The sequence below is a fragment of the Physeter macrocephalus genome, chromosome 6 (genome assembly GCF_002837175.3).
Source record: "Physeter macrocephalus isolate SW-GA chromosome 6, ASM283717v5, whole genome shotgun sequence".
Taxonomy (NCBI): Eukaryota; Metazoa; Chordata; class Mammalia; order Artiodactyla; family Physeteridae; genus Physeter; species Physeter macrocephalus.
This window is the reverse complement of record NC_041219.1, coordinates 33,208,801-33,216,599: the sequence shown is the minus strand read 5'-3', so window position 1 is coordinate 33,216,599 and position 7,799 is coordinate 33,208,801. Positions and strand designations below refer to the sequence as shown.

Genomic DNA, 7,799 nt, shown 5'->3' with positions numbered 1-7,799 from the left:
CATTTTGCTGTACAGTAGAAACTCACACAACATTGTAAAGCAACTATTCTCCAATAAAAATTAATTTAAAAAAAGAATTAGGAGGAATATAGGAAAATGGGAAGATGAAATACTACACCTCTTTAGTCCTATAAGATGGCACCTCTGCTAGATCTTTACTCCAAAACATTAGTGGACATTCATTGGACAATTTACTTGCAGGTATATAGGCAAGAATTATTCTGCATTGCTATCAGTTATCTAGAACTTACAGGGTTCTGAAATAGCTTACAGGCAACGAAAGGCACAGAACCTCCACATAATCAGAATTACATAACCCAGAAGAGTGTGCTCTAAACAGTGCAAAGTTCTCCATTAAAGCACGTTGCCCACTCTACAATCCTAAGAAGGGGCTATTTACCCAGATGAGCAAAGATTTTGTTCAGATAAATTCATTTTAAGGAAGTTCCTGAAGGAAACAGTGAAATTATTTATTGGTTCATAGAATTGTCTTCCTGGGAAAGAATTTCCTGGAGTAAATTTAAAAGTCATGTTGACACAGGTGACCTCAGTTTTCAGTACCAGTAGTTAAGCTATATGGGTGTGGGTGGTCTCAATTTTCTATCCCAGGATGGGGGTGAGGTGAGGAACCCTGTTATCCTCAATTCCCCCTCTCTTCATATTTGAAATGCCTCATCCTTCTCTTAAGGGCCTAAGATTTTGGAAGCCAAAAGCCAGGAAGAGAACTTGAGGTTATTCACCAGGTACCTCCTTTGAGCAATGGGATACTTTATTTATTTATTTATTTATTTATTTTTCGTGGGAGATGGGTTGCTGAAGGTGAGGAACAAAGGGAAAAGGGAATGGGAGAGGAGGATTTTTTGTTTGTTTTATCTTACCACATTCTTACAAGTATAAAGTGATGTATACCTAGAGAAGAAGGTTATACAGTGGAGTGAGTTTTAAATGTTTTATGTGGGGGGTGTTTTTAATGTGTTGCTCTCTTTCATAGTGTTTTTTAAATTAACTATTTTAATAATTATTATTTTAAAAATAATAATTACTAAATAATTTTAAAATTAATTATTTTAATAATTATTTTAAAAATTATTTTAATAATTATTTTAAAAATTAATTAATTAATTTTTGGCTGCTTTGGGGCTTTGTTGCAGTGCGCAGGCTTCTCAGTGAGGAGCACGAGCTCTAGGCATGTGGGCTTCAGTAGTTGTGGCACGTGGGCTTCCGTAGTTGTGGCTCACAGGCTCTAGAGCGCAGGCTCAGTAGTTGTGGCGCACAGGCTTAGTTGCTCTGTGGCATGTGGGATCTTCCCGGACCAGGGCTCAACCCGTGTCCCCTGCATTGGTAGATGGATTCTTAACTACTGTGCCACCAGGGAAGCCCAGTTCATAGTGTTTTTTTTTTTTTTTTTTTTTGTGGTATACGGGCCTCCCCCTGCTGTGGCCTCTCCCGTTGCGGGGCACAGGCTCCGGACGCGCAGGCTCAGCGGCCATGGCCCACGGGCCCAGCCGCTCCGCGGCACGTGGGATCCTCCCAGACCGGGGCGCGAACCCGGTTCCCCTGCATTGGCAGGCGGACGCGCAACCACTGCGCCACCAGGGAAACCCCATAGTGTTTTAAGAGAAGTAGTTCACTGAGTCCCTACCTACCCTAGCAGTTTGAATGTCTATTTTCTTTCCCCATCCTTCCCAAATTCCCTGGACTCTCTGGAATTTTCTCTATGCTGCTTCCATAATTATAGATACTAGAAAATTCATTTTTTTCTTTTTTCTAGACTCTAGGTGTTTACAATGTTTTTCTTATCAAGTTGGGCTGCAATAATCATCTTTGCTTATAGGTTCCTTCACCTAAAACAACATATTCCAACCAGGAAACATACAAGTGAAATACTTCTTTCAGTTCGCATATTCTGTAAATGGTTTAATTCTTTGTTCTTCTTCATTCATATTCTTAGAGCAAACTTATTTGAGTCAAGTAATATCTGTACTTTTCTATTAGTGCGTGTGATCCTGTTTATTAAATGGACACTTTATAACTACTAAAAATCATCATAAAACTGGGTTGCCACAGACTTCTCAGGCTCCTTCTAAGTTTCTGAACACAGAAATTGCCACTTGTCATGGTCTTTCAGAGAAAAGAGAAGGCTAAGCCGTCTGTATTTGGTTTTTGGTTTGCAGCTCTCAGAGTGTTGAAAATGAAGAAATATTGTACCATAGTTACAAAATTATAACATATTTTAAATGCTTCTGTTTCACAAGAAAAAAACAAAAAACAAAAAACAAAAAAAACTGGGCTGTGTTTAAGAAAAGCAATTCAATGATTGAGAGAGTATTGGGGAGGTCCTTATCGTTCCTCTTTCCTGTTTAGGTCCCTGCAAAAGTACTGAGAGTTTCATATACTTTTATGTATGAATTATAGTAATAATGCATTTATTGATGTAGTATTTATTGATTATTAATGTATTTATTAATACTACCACAGTATTTTTCTAATTTTACTGTTTTTCTACATGCATGGGAAACACATACATACACATACACGTTTATACACATTTTGGATTTCTACGTCAAGCTATGAAACTTAAAAGTTTGACTCAAGTTTAGACACAAAGCCTTGAGTAAAATTAATTCCAATTGCTAGGATGTTTAAAATACTCAGAATTCCCCCAAAGAGAAAATTTTTATGATCCTCATAAACAATATGATCACATGGATACTGAAGGGAAGTAATTTCTCCCTGATTACCGTTGACTCTCAAAGGCGGTGAAGGAATTAACTCAAGCATTTTGGATTACTTTATAACAGAATTGTAGTTGTGTATCCCTATAGGAAGTACAGATTTCGTATTTAAAATTTACCTTCAACATCAAATGTTTCTGGATAACATTACATTAGATATGGATACTATAAAAATTGTAGTAAATAATAATATAAAATGGATATTTTAATAATTACTTGTTTAGATTTAACTGGCATTTATCGCATATCTACTAAGAGTCAAATGCCTTCACTTTTTAAATCTCATTTAATCTGATCCACAAAACATCCATCAACCCTCTTATGGACTGTATTGTGTCCCCTCTAAATTCATATATTGAGGTCCTAACCCCAGTACCTCAGAATGTGATTGTATTTGGAGATATGGTCTTTAAAGAAGTAGTTAAAATGAGGTTATTAGAATGGGCCTTAATCCAATAAGACTGGTGTCTTTATAAGAAGAGATTAGGACATATGCACATAGAGGGAAGACTATGTGAAGCATAGGGAGAAGGTGGCCATCTATAAGCCAAAGAAAGATGCCTCAAAAGAAACCAACCCTGCCTTCAACTTGAAGACCCTAGTCTCCAGAATTGTGAAGAAATAAATTTCTGTTGTTTAAGCCACCCAGTCTGTGGTACTTTGTTATGGCAGCCATAGCAAACTGATATACTTGTAAAGGTATGTATTACACTTCTCTATGGACTGATGGCTCTAGAAGTTTTCTAAGCTAAGAAGAGGTCACACCACGATTGAAACCCAGGTCTTCTGACCACAGTTCTAGGTATGTGTGTGTGTTTAAATTACAAAACCGTAATTTGTGGTATAACAGAAAAAGTGCTTTGGAAAGCATTTAGGTACCAATGTAGAAGAAGACACATTTAGTCAGATAATGTTAGCTACTGAGTCCAGGAAAATCTCACAATTACTCCCCTTCTGTTCTTGGCTGCAAATCCAGCCCAGCTTGGTCCCCCAGTTGGCAGGCTTGGACCTCAGCTGGGTAATAGGAAGAAGATGGTCCATGAATATGGAAGGTGGGAGGACTTTGGATTGTGGTAAATAAATAGAGAATTAGTTGCACATGTTTCTTTGTTAGTGTAAGAGAATTAAAAAGCATATGTATGCTGGACGATTATAGTTAGAATTAACTATTCATTTTTTCTCATTCAGCTTAGCTTTATTTTCAAGTTGTTTCATGCAGCTAACTCCCATTCCTATTCATTGATCCATAAAGTATACATATACATTAAAAAAGTACAAGCCATGGTTTATTTATTTTGTTTTGTTTTTCATATGAAGAAAGAGGGAAGCTCCTTTGAAGTGGACAAATATCATCAATTAAAAAAGGAATCAGAAGAACTTCCCTGGCGGTTCAGTGGTTAAGACTTCGCCTTCCAATGCAGGTGGTGTGGGTTCAATCCCTGGTGGAGGAGCTAAGATCCCACATGCCTCACAGCTTAAAAACCAAAGCATAAAAAAAACCAGAAGCAATATTGTAACAAATTCAATATAGACTTTAAAGAAAAATGGGAAAAGAACTCCTATTACAAAAAAAAACAAGAATCAGAGAACATATGCAAGTGAAAAAGCAACTTCATTTTTAGAAAAAGTATTTGTATAATACTTTATATAATTTTGAAATTAAGAACAGTCAATAACAATAATACACTTAAATTCTATATACAATACAAACACGATTGGGAGATGTGAGTGAATTATTATAAGATAAGAGCAGAGGTAAAGAAAAAGATGGCAGGAGGTAACATAGGGATTTAGTTCTGAGAGTATAATTCCCAACTGCCTTCTAAAGAGCAAAGTGTACAGATTTCCAAACAGTGTTCTTCATGGAACACTCTTTTTCCACCTCCTGCTTCCCTTTGCCATAAATCTCTCAAGTCTCAGTTTAAGTATTTCCTCTGGAGACAAGTCTTCTGCTCATCTCAACAAAGGATCTTTCTTGAGATAGGAGAGCGTTAGAGATGATTTGCTGATGGGAAGCATTCCTTTCTGCCCAGGCTGGGCATATTTGGCTGCCTGAGGGGATAATTTGATTCCAGGCTCCTGCCCTCCTCTCCCCTCTAAACAATCAGGCCAAGCAAAGTAGTAGTATCCCCCAAAAGGGCTTTAGAATAAGTCACTCCTAAATCTGTAGGCTTATGGCTCATGGACCAAAACCTACCCTTGGCCTATATGGCCAGTAAACTAAGAATGGTTTCTGCATTTTTATTTATTTTTTTCTTTTATTAATTTTTTCTTTTATTTATTTTGGCTGCGTTGGGTTTTCCTTGCTGCGCGGGCTTTCTCTGGTTGCGGCGAGCGGGGGATACTCTTCATTGCAGTGCGCGGGCTTCTCATTGCGGTGGCTTCTCTCTTGTTGCGGAGCACGGGCTGTAGGCGCGTGGGCTTCAGTACTTGCAGTGCGTGGGCTCAGTAGTTGTGGCGCATGGGCTTAGCTGCTCTGCGGCATGTGGGGATCTTCCCACACCAGGGATTGAACCGGTGCCTCCTGCATTGTTAGGAGAATTCTTAACCACTGCGCCACCAGGGAAGCCCCTGCATCATTTTTTTTTTTTTTTTCGGTACGCGGGACTCTCACTGTTGTGGCCTCTCCTGTTGCGGACCACAGGCTCCTGACGCGCAGGCTCAGCGGCCATGGCTCACGGGCCTAGCTGCTCCGCGGCATGTGGGATCTTCCTGGACCGGGCACGAGCCCGTGTCCCCTGAATCGGCAGGCGGACTCCCAACTACTGCGCCACCAGGGAAGCCCCGCCCCTGCATTTTTAAATGGTTGAAAAAAAGTCAAAAGAAGAATATTTTGTGACACGTGGAAATTATACAAAGTTCAAATTTAAGTATACATAATAAAATTTTATTGGTTCACAGCCACACTCCGTTTGTTTTGAATATTGCCTATGGCTACTTTCATGCCACAATGGCGAGTTGAGTAGTGTGATAGAGACTGTGTGGCCCACAAAGCTGAAGATATTTACTCTCTGGCCCTTTAATGAAAAAGTTTGTGACCCATGTGTAGGAGAAAGACAGAAGTAGAGGATGGGGTGTAAGAAGGAGGTATTAGCCCTTGAGAAACATGAGATGAGATTCCAAAAGTGCATATTACATTCTTTGTGTCTTCTTAGTCACCCCTCTAGAGATTGTGTAATAGGTTTATCAGGATGCTAGCTCTTTTCCTCAGTGGAAAATAAATAGAGATGTAAAAATTTATTTTTTGGCATTTCAGGGGTTTCTCTCTGTGAGAAATAGTTTGGAGACAAGACTACGTTTTTCAGTGGGCTGTGTACTGGGTCCCCTGTGGGGCACACAGGTTTTCAAAGGTAGTAGCACATAGGCAGGGGGGCTCTGAGAGAGGAGGAAGTTAATGATAGAATCAGCAGGATGGTGGTGGAATGTTGTGCGGTGTGATGTGATGGTCTTGGGGGAAACCCTTATTTTTCCACATCATATTTCCCTAGGGGGGAAGAAACTTCTGCTCCTTTTTCCAAGAGGGAATTGTATTATAGCAAACACTTTTGCTTTCTTTCCCTACTTGCGTCCATTGGAATCACTTTACCAGTGGGTGGGATAACTTTCCTTTAAAACAAGATACAGGTTCAATGCTGGCTTCCTTTCTCTCTTGCAATGCCTGTCTCATGGATCACTAAGAAGGGAAGTGGGCTTTCTTCTGCTACCTAACAAGATGGTGGGCGTACTTGGGCATCAGTTCCTGTCTCAGGATGCTTTCCAAAGGCAGCCCTAGAAACCTATCATTCTCTCTGATCTTCTGATTCCATTTGTGAGACATGCTTTAGGCTGGCTGGCTATATGAATTTTCAGATCTAACTTTCTCCACAGGCAGGTCTCAGGGTGCACATTTACAGACAGGAAGTTCCTAGTCTCATTTTCAGTCTAGTTTTAGTATGGATCCCTGCACTTTGTGGGATATTAGATACTTACCTCATCCAGGTAATAAAGATGACACTCTAATGAGATGCTCATTTCGTTCCTTGTGTCTATTCTCAGTCGGTTAGAACCTGGAGAAGATGGGTGATTGACATTCCATGGCCTTCCACATTCATGACCATAAATTCAGAAAGACTGCAAACATGATGATATGCTTGGTGTCTGGGTTTCCTCAGGAAGATGATGAAGGGCAAAGTTTGTGCCATGTAGGCATGAGGAGACAAACTTAAATGGAATGCAGAAAGCAAGAACTTGGTGTTCTATTCAGATGTCTAATATCTTCAAAGTATTCTGTAACCTGGAGCTGCTAACTTCTGGTCCCACAGCCTATCACAGTCCCAGTTATGCAGAGTAACTGTAGAGCTCAAGATGGAGAAAGTAGATATTTTCCAAATCCACTCCCTAAATCACAGTTATCCTATCTTAGCTCAGCTGATAACTTGATGCTATAAGACATCATCTTCTCCTCTTCCTCACTGCAAACAGACCTTGGTATGCAGTTCTAAGATTGATCTTGATTCATGTTCCTTCACTTTATGTTTCCAAAGGCTTCTTATACTTGCTTTGTCTTTTGCTTTATCTCCCTTTTCTAGTCTCAACCCTTAGTCCCTTCTTTTATTAGTCAACTCCAAGAGGAGTGACTTGCAATAATTCTCAACTTGCTTAAAAGTATACAGAATTACATCTGTGTATATCAGACTTTAGAGTATGGGATTCAGAGCTTCTGCAGGAATTATAATATCTAGTATATATATAGATAAATTATGCTATTATGTACCAGGAACAATACTAGATTCTTTACTTTGTCTCATTTAATCCTGACTGGTTTGTATGTGTGTATAAAACATATATACAATAATATATAACAATATGTAATATACATGCATAATGATATATATATACACAATATATACAACATTTGTATATATACACAATATGTTATATATATAAATAAATAAAAAGTTGGGTCTTCCCTGGTGGCGCAGTAGTTGAGAATCCGCCTGCCGATGCAGGGGACACGGGTTCGTGCCCCGGTCCGGGAAGATCCCACATGCCGCGGCGCGGATGGGCCCGTCAGCCAGGGCTGCT

General features: G+C 39.5%; 1 long non-coding RNA gene across 1 annotated transcript in view; it reads right to left on the bottom strand.

The window, feature by feature from the left end:
- Positions 1–5,304: 5,304 nt before the first annotated feature.
- Positions 5,305–7,799, bottom strand: part of LOC129392158 (uncharacterized) — a 4,807-nt gene continuing 2,312 nt past the window's right edge. The window contains exons 2-3 of the long non-coding RNA XR_008617516.1: positions 6,705–6,781; positions 5,305–5,525 (exon numbers count right to left, since the gene is read on the bottom strand). This is a non-coding gene — a long non-coding RNA (uncharacterized lncRNA). The remainder of the gene's footprint in view (positions 5,526–6,704; positions 6,782–7,799) is intronic.